The 14,778-nt window shown below is 39.3% G+C and overlaps 1 protein-coding gene and 1 pseudogene across 1 annotated transcript in view; one reads left to right on the top strand and one right to left on the bottom strand.

Moving 5' to 3' along the window:
- VGLL4 (vestigial like family member 4) overlaps nt 1-14,778 on the top strand; it is a 186,168-nt gene that overhangs the window by 29,770 nt on the left and 141,620 nt on the right. The gene's annotated exons all lie outside the window — the stretch shown is intronic.
- LOC110204883 (large ribosomal subunit protein eL43 pseudogene) lies at nt 6,440-6,712 on the bottom strand (annotated as a pseudogene).

Below are 14,778 nucleotides of genomic sequence, written 5' to 3'. Positions count from 1 at the left end.
CGCATACTAACTGTGTGACCACATGCAAATCACTTAATATCCCATTGTGTTCAGACAACTATAAGTTCTCAGTTATAGGCAAGCTCCTGATCTACAGCTATGGAGGGAACTTCTAAACTAGAAGTTCCCTACATCAGTGAAACCAGAGGTCTGCCCATCTTTCAATTATAGACCAGAAAAATATTCTAGTTTACTTTCCCAAATTATGTAGTGAGAGGTTGCCCCTTTCTCTTTGACTTACAGTCAGACTGCCTCTACCCTGCTTTCTCTTCAGAGAGCTCTAAGAAACAGCCCAAGGGTTGCTGGTATAGTCCAGCCCAGTTACTTCAGAAGAAGATGGCAGAAAGAAAGATGAATGGAAATCACAGAAGTATCTTTCCCAACACCAAAAACCCAGAATATGATGACGCAAGTGTGACGCATGTTGCACAAGTTCTAGGGGAGGGGAGTAGTAAATGACCATGGGACTCCCTGTGAGTTGACCTGAAGAGGAAAATGGCATTCTGTTTGAAGGTCCAAGAAGAAGACCGAGTATCCACTGGTACAGACCCTTTGTATGGAGGGAATGGTGGGGGCCTTGAGTGTGAAAAAAAGGTTTTTTTAGAAAGTGTAGCTGTTCTGTGGCCCAGAGGTACGGGGATAGAGCTGTTTCCCTCTCTGCTGAAGGCTACTGTTCCAGTTCTACAGGAGACTTGGTTCTTGGAGAGGAAACAGTAGGATCACCTATCGGGAGAGCCAAACACAAGGCATCCAAGATGAAGACAGTATTACCTACTGGGAGCAGAAAACAAGAGCCCCTATTTGTCATTGTGAAGACCTCTTTCTCCCAAGTTTCTTGTAATTACTTTGTGTCTCAAACATATATGGATCTTACCAATTTGGGAGTTATTTTCAACAATCCAGATTACAACTCACCCAGGCCTGCCCACCCTATGCATCCTCTTTAAATCCTCCTGAATGTTCAGCAGTCAGAAGGGCCAGCAAACATGCTGGACATCTTCCTCACTTTCTCCCCACATTGGGAGGGTACCAGGAGAGGACTCTGGCCATCCACCTGCTGTCTGACTCTTCACCATGTAACCAGCCCATCTTCTCTCCCAGTCATACATTGTCTTAATGAAATTCTTTACTTCTGTTCTTTGGAGTTTCTGTTGCCCTCCATGTCACACATATTGTCTTCCATGCCTGCCCTTCCCCCATTAAAATGGGAGATTCTTTTGAAATTTCAGTACCTAACACAGTACATGACACATAGTAGGCATCCTGTGCTTTGAGGCAATTTTATTCATTGAGATTTCATCGGTGCTTGCGGAGTCCAGACCACTTTTTTTTTTTGGAAGAAAATATTCCTGATCTAGAGGTGTGAGGGTTCTGTATAGTCTACAAGTCTTTAGTCTTTCCCATTTCTTTCCCCTGAACCATGCTTTCCCATATATTTTCCCCATTTTTATCTTTTCCCATCTTTTCTTTGAAGTCAGCAAGTATCAGAGTACATGTTGTTCTGAAGGGTTCTATTTAATTCAATTCAATAAACACTTATTAAATGCGTCCTATGTTCCAGGCAGTGTGCTAAGTGCTGGGGATACAAAAAGAGGCAAAAGACAATCCCTGCCCTCAAGGAGCTTACAGTCTAACAGGGGAGACAACATGCAAATAAATCTATACAAAGTGAGCTATATACAGGATAAAAAGGAAGTAATTAACAGAGGGAAGGCATTGGAATTAAGAGGGATCGGGAAAGGCTTCATGTAGGAGGTAGGATTTTAGTTGGGCCTTAAAAAAACCAAGGAGGTCAAAAGTTGTAGTGGAGGAGGGAAAGCCTAGGCATGGAAGTCATCCAAAGAGAATGCCCAGAGTCAAGAGATGGAGTATCTTGGTTGTATATCCAGGAGGCCAGTGTCACTGGATTGAAAAGAAAGTGTTAGGGAGTAAAGAGTAAGAAGACTGGAAAGGGAGCTAAGTTACAAAGGGCTTTTAATGCCAAACAGAGCATGTTGTATTTGCTGCTGGAGGCAATAGGAAACCATTAGAGTTTACTGAGTAGGGATATGATTGGACCTGAATTTTAGGAAAATCCATAGGAGCTGATGAGATCATTAAGTAAAGTAGGATAGAGGGAGAAGAGAAGAGGATCCAGGACAGAATCCTGAAGAAGGACTAGAGCTTTGAGAGATGAAGCTCACACAGCTCCCAGCTGTCAGAGTGGGAGATGAATGTACGTCTTCCTGGGCCATCTCTTTATTCACTACATCATGATTATCACCATTCCATTCTATGGGAAATGATTTAATCACAGGGCAGTGCTGGAAACTAATGAAAACGAATGTTCAGGCTGGCCTTCCTACATTGCTGGTGTTTGAGTTTGAGGAAGCTGGTTTATTTATTGCTGTTTTCTCGGTGATCTTTAATTCAGGCACTGGGAAATCCCCGGCTTTTCTCACTATTTTCTTCTTCTGAGTCATGGTTGATTAAGAAAGGTGATAGTGCATTTTGAAAACTGTTTTTCTTTTCAGTGAAGCCTGCCTACGTCTAATATTTTCAATATTATTGCTTTCTTGGTGGCTTTACAAAATTGCCTCCCCTCATTCTAACCCTAACCCATTTGGAAGATTATTTCCAGCTTATTCTGTATATATCTGGTTTGCACATAATTATTTGCATATTTTCTCCTGAAAAAGAACTGGGATTGGTTTTTGCCTTTCTTTGTGTCCCCGATGCTTAGCACATTGCCTAGGGAGCCACAGGTGCTTAATAAATGCTTAATGACTTGACTTGTTCTTTGGTTAAATTAGGTTCTGGGTACTTTGTTCTTGTAGCTTCTGGGTATGGGGAGAACTGCTTAGCTAAGGATGTTGGCCTTCTTAAAAGTTCTTTTCAAGAACAGTGTTCTTTGGGATATTTGTGTAGAAGGGGCTACTCTATTTTATATGATCTGAACATAGAAAAGTCACATTCGGGATAACGTATCTAAACTTAAGATGAATGTCTAGGTGGTTTTGAACCCACAGCTTCTATAAATGTTGCTTCTGCCCATATGGACTAATTCCTTTGGGGAAAAGATTTTTATGAGAAGCAAGATAGCAAAAGCAGCGTTGGACTTAAAATCAGAGGATCTGGGACAAGCCTGCTTACCCCACCCCTCCCCTTATAGCTGTTCAAGTCAACGTCCCTGTTCAAATCATATAACCTCTCTGAGCTTCTCTTTCCCCACTTGTAAAATGGGTATAACAATATAACAATCCACTTCACAAGGTTGTTGTGCAGAAAGTGTTGCAAGCCCTTCTGTAAATGTGAGCCGTTGTGTAATCTTGGCTCATTAAATAGCCTTGCGATTTACTGCTAACTGCCAGTGAAGGAATCCTTCCATAAAGAACATTTCTGGGGGATATCGCTGGAGCATCGCAAATGTTGTTACATGTTTTTGTTTGTTTTCTTTTAAGTCATGCAGATGACATCATTGCTCTTACCTCTTGTTTTTCCAGGTTGGCCGTAAAGACATTTGAGTTCTGTTTCTGGCTGCACCTAAGTAAATAAAGCAGAGGCTTGCGGTCATGTGTTTGTGCCGGGTCTGTTTGATGTGCTTTTACAAGCACTTCCCTCTAATTAGAGCCACCGAGGTGCTGACACTCTCTCCTTAGCCGTCCCTTTGCTTTTCTGTTCCTTCTCTTTCTCTCTTTCGCAGCCTCTTTCCTGCCTCCTGCCCTCCCCCATCTAATGGACACCCCTCATTCTGTAATTCGATGTTCTTGGCGGAAATGTTCTGCAGACTGTGTGTCACATAAGCATTGGACGACCGATCCCTGTTCCCGTGACTTGCTTGGGATCTTGGAAGTCCATAAGCATTGATCCGTCCGGTCCAGAGGGGTGGAACTTTTCGGCAGGATAGCTAAATAGGTCTGACTGCGGAAGAGTGGCTATTTTCAGTGGGCACTGAGTCTAAAAAAGCAGGAACCACACAAAAAGGGACAGCTTCCCCCAGAGGAGCCGTTGTTTGCTTATTATCAGTACGCCAAGTCCTCGATTACACTTGAAAGAAAACAATATAATGATGTCATTCGTGTCCAATCACCATCCGGCGCCCGATCCCAGAGGTTGCCCTTGGTGAACGGGAGGCTGCCTGAAAGTCTTAGCAGCAGCTCTTGGCAGCTCGATGAAATGGGGGAGAATTTCATCAGTAAAAGCTGTGATGTTCTATCTTGGTTAAAACCTTTATTTCCTGACTTTAGTAAAATCTTTTTTTTTTTTTAGCATGATGGGAGAATGAAGGGTATTTGGTGGAATAGGGGGCAAAGTGAAAAAGACTCCACTTACCGAAGAGTCCAGATTTTTTTTTTATTCTTTTTCTAACTATTCCCCTACAGACCTATAAGGGAATTAAGGAGCAGTGATTTACATTCTGTTAGCTAGAACAGAATCTAGCTAGCTCTCCTACTCTAAACCCCTGCCCCTACTCTTAAGATCTATGCTAAGTCCCCTTTAGCACTTTCATCAATGCAGGTGACTTGGTTGGCCCTTTTTAGTGGGGGCTATAACAGATGCTAGATCACAGAAATGTTACTGCTGGGAAAGTTTTCATATTATACAACTTCCTTTTAACCACTGAATGTCTCTTCTAATGGGAATAGAGGGAAAAGAGACTTCTCTTCTGCAGTTGTTAACAGTAATTATATTCAGGGCTGCTAGATGGGGAAGTGTATAGGACACTGACCTGGAGTCGGGAAGCTCTAAGTTCAAATCCAGTCTCAGACACTTACTAGCTGTGTGACCCTGGGCAAGTCACTTCATCCTGTTTGCCTCAGTTTCCTCATCTGTAAAAATGATCTGGAGAAGGAAATGCTAAACTACTCTAGTATCTTTGCTAAGAAAACCTCAAATGGGGTCATGAAGAGTATTTGTATGTGTATGTGTGTATACTTAGCACCCAACTCACACATTCATAGGTTGGGCCCCAGAGGGCACTGCTGCTCTCAGGTTTAGGGTACCCTATGTAGATCTGGACCTCTAAAGCTATGGCCCCACTAATGTGAGGTCACAAGGTCTGGCAGAAAATTTAAAATTAGTTTGACATCTTGTTACCAACTTAAAATCTCATTATTAATGGTTAACCAGTAGACACAATTAGTTCTCATCAAAGGTGTTTACTAAGATGGCATGGGCAAAAAAGTAACTACAAAATCTCTTTCCCTCCCACTCTCCCTTCATTTTTCCCTCTCCCTCCCTCCCTCTCTCTTTCTCTCCCTTATTCTCTCCTTCCCTCTATACCTCTCTCTCCTTCTCCTTCCTTCTCTCCTTTACCCTTCTCCCTACTTCCTCCCCAGTCTTTATCTCACTTTGCTTCTCCCTCCCAAAGAGGTTACTCCCTTTAATTCTCTCAGAGAAAGATTTACATTTCATAAAGGGATCACAAGGTCCCGCAGAAATTTAACACCTTGCTACCAATTTAAAACCTCATCACCCATGACTGCATCAGTGGAGTTGGGGGCAGGGAATAAACTAATCCATCCCAAAGATATATTAAAAAAAAACTGGACTTGTGTTTCCATCTGTATTGGGGGCTCCACAGAAGGAAGTAATAAAGCTCCCTCTACCAGGGCAGACCAGCATCTTTTCTACAACTTACAGTTTTAGAGTTGTCTGGGAAGCCAAAAGGTTAAGTGATTTATCCAGGGTCCCACAGCCAGTATGTGTCAAAGTTGGGCCTTGAACCCAGGTCTTCCAGACTCTGAGGTTTGTTTTCGTTCTACCTTTCCATACTGTCTGTTTATCCATATAAATATGCACACATACACAGTGCCTATATATATTGTATCTGTATACATATACACATAATACATACATGTATACATGCATACATATGAAGCGATATGCTAGGAAATGTTTAACCACCAGCTCTGTGGGAAAACGTGCACGCAACACAATATTAAATTAATAATCTGCATGATCAACATTTTCTTCATCACTTTCATTAAGTCTAGACAATCAACAAAGTGGTAAATCAATCCTTGATCTTTAGAGGTTGACAATTTCAGAGGTATAAATGTTCACCTTGAAAATTTAACAATCAGAGCAGGTTCAACTGGTTCTCCAGCTCACCCCTGCTTCTATGTACAGTTGCTGAAGGTAGAGGAAATAATTTCTAGCCATTGTTCCGAAAGAAGTAAACTCTGACATCCATCATAGCCATGAAAATTTCTCCCAGAAAGCTGAGCAGCAATTGGCACATAGTGTGAATATACTTTAGAGGAGAGCCTTTAAAGACTTTATAACAGCAGTGAAAAAGGTAGAAATAGTAGTTATTCTTAAAGTTTTTTGCTGACTTTGGAAAAAAATTCTCTTCTCTATGTTACCTTCATTAGTATCCAATTTTTTTTAATATTTATTCTGTAAATTAACCCATTTATTGTTGGACTATGGGCTACACATATTTGATAAGAAGCTTTTACTGGTCTTTCAATTCCTTCAGTCTTCTGATGACAGATTTGACTGTGACTGCAGAGGTGGTATTGTAGGTCCATGCACCACCAGCTACTGTCTTCATACAGAATCCACAATGCCAGATACTCACAGTCCATCTCTTCATTTTGGTCTTGCCACAGAAGGAGCAGGTATACTTGGCATGCTGGCTAATTTCAATTTTCGTCACCATTTTTCTGAGGGATGCTCCATAACGTGTTCCATTTCCAATTCAGACCTTCTTGGTATGTTTAGCCATGTTGCCAGTTGTGGGGCTGAAGCTCAGAGAGGTTCTAGTATACAATTTTTTTAAAAATCTAATATTTTACTTTAAAAGTATATGGGGCAGTAAAATGAAGTTTGCTAAGCAATTCCATTTTATGGTCATAGTTGTTGTTCAGTCACTCTTCATGACTACATTTGGGGTTTTATTTGGCAAAAACACTGGAGTGATTTGCCATTTCCTTCTCCCGATCATTTTACAGATGAGGAAACTGAGGCAAACAGGGTTAAGTGACTTGCTTAGGGTCACATAACTAGCATCTGAGGTTAGATTTGAATTTAGGAAGATGTGTCTTCCTGACTTGAAGCCCAGCTGCACAACCTAGCTGCCCCTTGTATTAATTAATTAGGTTTAATTTATTGGTGAAAATATCCATGATGCTGAGCCAGTCAAAATTTCAGAGGACATATTATAATAATAGCTGATAATTATATAGCAAACAGTGATATGGCAAAGTTGTTGCTGCTGCACGTTATCTCATTTGAATCTTGCAACCACCCTCTGTAGGTTAGGTAATATAGGTATTATTATGCTTATTCATTTTACCAAGGAGGAAACTGAGGCTCACACATGTTAAATGCCTTGCCCAAAGTCATAACATTAGTAAGTGTTTAGAAGAAATAGCATTCAAATCCATTCTGGCTGATTTCAAGTTCAACACTCTATCTATCCACTGTCATGTTGAATATATATGATAGGAGCCTATTCTCTCTGCCCTAGAGCACTGGGTATTGTTGAAGATGCTTCAGCTTTTAAACAAAGATTTGTAAACTCTGAATGACCACATGAAAACATTCTCCAAATCTTGAATAGTAGGAGAGATGCAAATTAAAACAAATATGAAGTTCAACAAATACTTGTTAAAATATTGATTTTTTTTTTGCTTCACTCTGTGCAAATTGAAGAAGATGAAAAAAAAATATGGGGAGAATCTTTGTTGGAGAGGCTAGGGGAGGACAGGCACCTTGATGCACCTTTTGACTGAGTCCAAGCTTGGATTCAGTCAAAGGGCCACACTTGAGGACCTAGAGGGCCACATGTGACCTCGAGGTAGTGGGTTCCCCACCCCTGCAGTAGTCCAAGTGAGGGGTGATGAGATCCTGAGATAAGATCGTGGCCTTGTGACTAGAGAAAGGGGGATTATGTATGAGAGGGCAGTTTCAGTTGAATGATAAGGTCAGAAGCCATATTGCAAAGGTTTTAGAAGTGAGAGGAAAGTTTAAGCAGCTAGTGTAGGTGACCTTCTCAAGGAGTTAAGCTGTGTATGATAGGAGAGCTATAGGAAGCTAGCTAACACGAATGGCCAAATCAATTGATTTTTTTTCTTGAAAGGATGAGTTAGACATATAGGCAGTAAGGAAGGAGTCAGCAGATAGGGAAAGTTGGACTTTGGTCCTGTGATCATATGATTTTTGGTATTAAGTAAAACATAATTAATAATTAATAATGCTCATCAGAGGTGTTTGCTATTGTCATGGAGAATGAATGCCCTCTTCACAGTCTGAATAGAAGAGGAGGACCCTCTTCTCAAAGAAATGTCAAAAAGAGTGTTTCAAGGGAAAACAAAACAACATTTGAGCAACTCTGCAGTATTTGCTAGTGTTATATTGGGGTACAAAGCAGTCACTTTACGTGGAGCTATTTGAGTTACAGTACATTAGCCATAGCATGCTCTTCTCCAGTGCTATTACTTAAACTTGTAGCAGATGTTGTGATGATTGAAAAATATTTTTTGTCTGGGTGTGGTAGCCCAAGCCTATGGGGAAGCTAAGGCTGGGAGTTGCTTAACTCCAGGTTCTGAGATGTAGTGAGGTTAAAGCTGTTCTGCAGTCCAGGCTAAGTCTGGCTCCGGTATGGTGAGCCCCCATGAGTAGGGGCCCATTAGGCTGCCTAAGGAGGATCAACATGTCCCAGACTGGAAACAACAAAGCAGGTTAAAACCCCTTGCTGATCATTTTTGGACCATGAGTGACCATGGTACTGCCAGCCTAGGAGAAATAGGGAGACCCAGGCTCAAGAAAAAAAGAAAAAGAAAGGAAAAGGAAAAGGAAATGCCCAGAATACTACAGGTTGAAGACACATAAGACATAAATCAAGAGCTGGAAGAGAAGAAGCCCGTCTAGTTCAACCCCCTCATTTTATAGATGAGGAAACTGAGACCCAGAGAGGAGATATCACTTATCCAACATCACACATTAAGTGATAGAAACCAGGATTCAAACTCAGATCCTGTGATTTCACATTGGATGGCACCGTGGGGCCATCCAATGTTTCCATGGTAGAAAACACTGAACAGGTAATGGCTAGCAGGTGGGGGAGTTGGAAATTGTGCTTAATAGAAAAGTAGCAAATATTCATTTCCTAATTTCCTTTGCTAAGGACAACTGGTATATTATTACCTTCTTTGCCATTCATTACGGATTAAATAAAATATTCAAAGTATTCAAAATGTGGATTGATTGCTAGCTAACAGATGAGCTGACTCGAAATTAGATAAGCTCTGAGGTTCCTAGATCAAATCATTTTCTGAAGGCAAAGTGAGCACTGATGAATTTTAATTATTGATAAACCTTAAAGATAGATGTCCATGTGAGTCCAGAGCTTTAATACTTCTACTCTTTGATGAATGATGAAGAAGACCATGCAGTCAAAAAACCTCGACATTAAAAGGAGAATGAAATAGAAGAGCATAGTTTGAGGGGCCAAAGCAGGACCACAGAGGTGATAGTTGGTTTTTTATTGTTTAAGGTACTAAAGACCCAGGCATATTTTAAGGTACCCTGGAAGGAACAGTAAAGAGGAATGTTAGAGATATAAAAGATAATTGGGTATTAAATGGATGTTGCCAAGGGTAGGGGAAGACTAAGGAAAGGGAAATAAAGAATGTTAAGAAAAGCTTCAATTAGCATAGTAGTTTTCTCCAAAGTAACTCAGAATGTTTCACCACATATTTATATTTTTCTCATGATGAGTAGTTAACTGAGTTGGACAGAAGGATAGACTCCCAAGGGAAATGATTGTGTAATTCAGACCTAACAAAAAGAGAATGTAGGAAAGGAAATATAACCTTTCTGTAAAGGGAATGAAAAGGATACCCTAAGAGGTCATTTCCATATCAATGATTTGTTCTTTGATTTACCAAATAATAGCTTTACATAATGGTTTATTCTACCTGTATTTTAAAATGTTTAGTTTGGACATTTACTTTGAATTAAGTCTCCCTTTCTGTGACTGGGAAGACAAAGGCCCTCCTCAGCTGTTTAGTCAGTGGGATGACAAATTTAAATGTACACATTTCTACAAGCATCATTTTAATACTATGAAGCTACAGTGTTATACAACCTATTGCTCTTTGTATTGTAGGCTTTATTGGTTTGGACTTGTGTGTATTCCCTAATGTAGTAAAAAGTTTTATCCTGATTAAAGCTGTTAGTAAATGAAAGCGGTTCCATTTAAAAACTTTTGTTTTAGTGAACAGTCTGTTTTCTCTCCCTCCTAACTCTCACCACCCTTCCCATTGAAAAGAAAAAGGAAAGAAAAACAGAGTCCTTGTAACAAATCTGCATAGTCAAGATAAAGAAATTCCTGTATATTCCTGTCCAAAAATCTATCTCTTTCTGTACCCCACCTGTATCACCCCTGTTAGGAGGTGGGTAGCATGTATCATCATTGGTCCTTTGGTGTCATCGTTGGTCATTCTGTTGATCTGATCTGATCATTCAAAGCTGTTTGGCTTCACAATGTTGTTACTGAATAAATTGCTCTACTGGTTCTGCTCACTTCACACACATCTCCCCGGGTTTCTCTGAAACTGTTCCTTTCATCATTTTTCATATGTTGTTTGGCCATTCCCCGCAAAGTAATTTAATTTTGTATTTATATAATACAAAATATATAATAGAGGTGTCACACCTCTATAAGCATATGACTTGGTTAATGTTTGCTGTAAACTGCAATATAAAGCTGTTTAGAATGTAAGCTCTTGTTCAACTGTCAATATATCTTTCTGTGATTGAATTTTGGTAAATTAAACGGCTTAAGAGGTTAGGCATTTTTGTTTTGTTGTTGTTTAGGGTAACCTTTCAGACTAAAGCTGTTAGGACCAACTACTCAAAAGTCTTAGAGTTCTGAGAGGACACACCAAGACTTTGTGGAAATCGGGATCAGACTTTAGCTTTTCTAGCTAGACTGATTTTGAGAATCTTCATTTTTCCATCTGTCATAACAACTATTCTTACTTTGTGCTATGTACAGATATGTGAAGCAGGCCTTTTATGTTAAGGAATTAAAGATTTTTTTTAGAAATTGTCTAATGAAATCTGTATAAATATTCTAGATCAAAGATTCTTAACTTAGGATCCGTGAACTTGGGATTTAAAAAAAATTGACAACAGTATTTCAATGTAATTAATTTCCTTTGTTTTTATATATGTTAGTTTATATATTTTAAAAATGTATTCTGAGGAGTCCACAGGCTTCACCTAACTGCTGCCAAAGGGGTTCATGATACAGAAAAAGGTTAAGAATCCTTGTATATCTAAAGGAATGTAAAGTGCTGAATAAGACCTTATTAAACTGAACACTATAATAAGCAGTCTAAATGAGATGGAATATTTTAATTGAGGCGTTGCAGCTCTTTAAAAAAGTAGAGCACGGGAGAGCTGTTTTAAAGAACTCTTTAGATTGTCTTTGTTGATTAGTGGCATAATCATTTCATCCCTTAGTTTATGCATCTTTGGTCTTTGAGTGAATCGTGGTCTGTTTCTAATAAAGTTATGATCAAGGGGAAGAATCTTCTTGATAAATGAGAAGCAGGCCCAATAGCCCTAGCTGGGTAATAGCAGGGAAATTCATAGAACCAGTTTGTTCTGTGTAGTCAATGTGAGAAATCAAGTCATAAGTAAATGTTCAGCTAACTGAAGTTGTGACTGTGCAATATTTGAAAGGGGAAACCCTGGGTATGTGTCAATATTTATTCATGTAGCAAATAAAATATTATGTATTGCTTTTCCCAAAGGTGGTATGCTCAGAGTATGACAGTGTAAAATGTAGAGTTCTTTGCGTATACCAAGTTGAAACACCTTAGTGGTGTTGGTGCAATTACTTAATCATACTTTTAGGAGGCATTTCTAAAGTACTGTTATGTAACAATTGGGTTGATACTAGGTGAGTATGGACCAATAGCACATGGATTCTGGGTACTGTATTATAAGCCTGAGGCATTGTCTTCCCTGGAATGGACTTGTTCTATGCTCTAGGAAACCTTTTCCTCTGGGTTGTGGGGTTTAAGACTATTGTGGGCCCCAGGTATCCAGTGTGAAGCCACTGTAGATATACAGGTATATAGATGAGGCTAGTACTTAAGATCATGACTTGTTACTGGTTTTGAGCTCTTATAGAATCAGTCTCTTGTGTTTTAAGGTATGTCACTAGTTTTGTGAGATCAAAAGCCAGGAATGAACATTTTCTTTAAATGAAATTTGTCTTAAGGGGAAAGTATATTTTTATGGGAATTAAAGATACAGACAAATTAATCTAAGTGATTAAAATCCAAGAAAATCCAAATTTTATTTTGCTCTCAAATTATCGAATCCAACCTTAGGCATCAAGGATCTGTGACTTCCTAAATTGTCTGTAACTCAATAGATGAGTCTTTGGACTTGTATGAGGCTCTGACAAGCAAAGTAACTTGCCCGTGGTCACAGGGCTAGTATCAGAAGTGGGATTTGAACCTGGATGTTCCCGACCCCAGTCTTACCCCCTAAATAAGCATAAATACTGCCCGGCCATTCTAGGAGGCTCTGCTTTCATGCCTAGATGACATTAGCTTCTATTGCAATGTAACTTATTTGATGTATTTATTATTAACTAAGCTAGGGTTTTCTATGGTGAAGGAGCCTACAAACAATTAGGTTTTTCTGTTGCCCTAGAATGGGCCAAATGTTATCCATATTATCTCTTTAAATTTTTATTTTACATAAATTTCTATAAAGGTTCTTGGGAAGATTTTAAGACCAGAGAAATGTAGGGTCTGCTTTCTGTTTATCATGCATGCTCTGTAAATTCTCCCATGTTTTTTTGTGGTTTTGATTCGTGTTTCCTTGTGAGTATAGTTTATATGTGCTTGGGAAGTTGTTTTCTTAATTTTAACAAATAAAATCTTTCTCTCCTTAAATGTTTTTAAAATTCAATGAGAAATAGAAGGAAGATCCATTCTCAGGAGAGCACTGCTTATATTTCATGACATATCTTTATTGAATAGGAAGATGTGGAAAATATGAATTCTCAAATACTACCTGAGGTGATATTCAGCATTCAGTTCCACGGAAGTTCATTACCACCCCAAATTCATGGTTCCTAGAAGTTCATGGTACATACAGAAGTAATCATTACTTTTTCCCCCTTGGGTACAAAATCTTCACCTGCATCTGAGTTCTATAGGAATTCACTCAAAGAATATCATTACATTTCTATGATTCCCTCCCCCTTGGTTTTTTTTCTAGTATTAACAGTTTTATTTAAAACTTTAAGTTCAAAATTCTATCTATCCCTTCTTCTCTTCCTCCCTTTCCAAGATGGTAAGCAGTCAAATATAGGTTATACATGTGCAATCACAGAAAACATTTCCATAGTAGTCATTTTGCACAAGAAGACTTGAATAAAAGAAAAAAAAAAGAAAGTGATAAATAGCCTGCTTCAGGCTGTATTTAATCAATATCAGTTTTTTCTCTGGAGATGGATAGTATACTTCATCATGAGCCCTTTGGGATTGACTTGGATCATTGTATTGCTGAGAATAGCTAAGTCATTCACAGTTCTTCATCGAACAATATCCCTAGGGTTTTGAATTTGTGTAGAAATTGTTATCTTGCTGAAATATCTGAACATACACTTTTAACTTAATTTACGAGTGGATGAGTCACTGCCATTTGGGCAAGTGGCAGAAGCTTCCCTGGAACCCATTGAATATGATAGATCATAAATCATCAGCCGCAGCCAGCTCGCCACCTTTGCTCCTGGCGTGCTGGCTTTGTTGAAAACTTGAGAAGGAGACAGAAGTAAAGCAATTAAGAACTTTGTAGTGTTTGGGCTCTTATTGGTGAATGAGTAAGAACACTTGGCATCACTGAGGCAGAATATGCTTTAAAATTTAGTATAAACTTAATAAACATAAAACAACCAAATAAGTATATAAAACACAGAATAAAATCTTACTTAAGATGAGCGATAGTATTTGGCAGAGTAGAATGGGACAAGTTAACAGATGATGAGCATGAAATGGGCTTGCTCGGTGTTCTACTCCAAGTCTACCTGAAGGGTATTCTAGAGCTTGTGTATTCTAGAGAATGGGTCTACCCTCGCCTTGGTCACAAAAGGTTCAGACATTTCAATTGAATGAAACAGTCCAAAAGTAACCTAGGTATGAATTGGCTCTTAATCAATTTTAAGATTGGTGCTTTGGGTCATTGGATAAAAGCAGATGACTCCACTCAGGAAATACCTCGTGACTGGTTGAAGATCCAAACATACCTCTTGAACTACATGTACAAACACCAATTAGTCAGTGAAGTTCGGAGGACTACAAATTCAGGAGCTGAGGATTTCAGGTCCCTGAGAAGGAATGTGACTCTTTGTGAACTGCAGATCTGAGGATGCCAGTCAGTTTGCCAACCCCAACAGTGTCTTTAGTTCCACTTCTTTTTCCTTTTTTCTGTCTTTTGTTTTCATTTCCCTTCTTTGTCTTTCCTCACTATCCCTTTTACCCTCTTCTCCCTTGCTGAAGTTGGTAATTACCTTTCCTCCTCTTGGGCTTGTCCTAATAGTTCATTTGTACATCTCTTAGGCACTTAACACATTCTGTTTTCTGTTATGTTATGTGCAAGTGCCCATACTTTAGAGGAAGGGTGGCCTAGTGGATAAAACACTGGACTTAGAACCAGGAGACCTAGGCCAGAGTCCCAGCTCTAACACTCCTTAGCATTGTGATCACAAACAAGTCAATTCTTTCATGGCCTCAATTTTCTCATTCCTAAAATGGAGTT

This window comes from Phascolarctos cinereus, unplaced genomic scaffold, assembly GCF_003287225.1.
Source record: "Phascolarctos cinereus isolate Bilbo 61053 unplaced genomic scaffold, phaCin_HiC Scaffold_4;HRSCAF=312, whole genome shotgun sequence".
Lineage (NCBI taxonomy): Eukaryota > Metazoa > Chordata > Mammalia > Diprotodontia > Phascolarctidae > Phascolarctos > Phascolarctos cinereus.
This window is presented reverse-complemented; position numbering and strand designations above follow the sequence as displayed.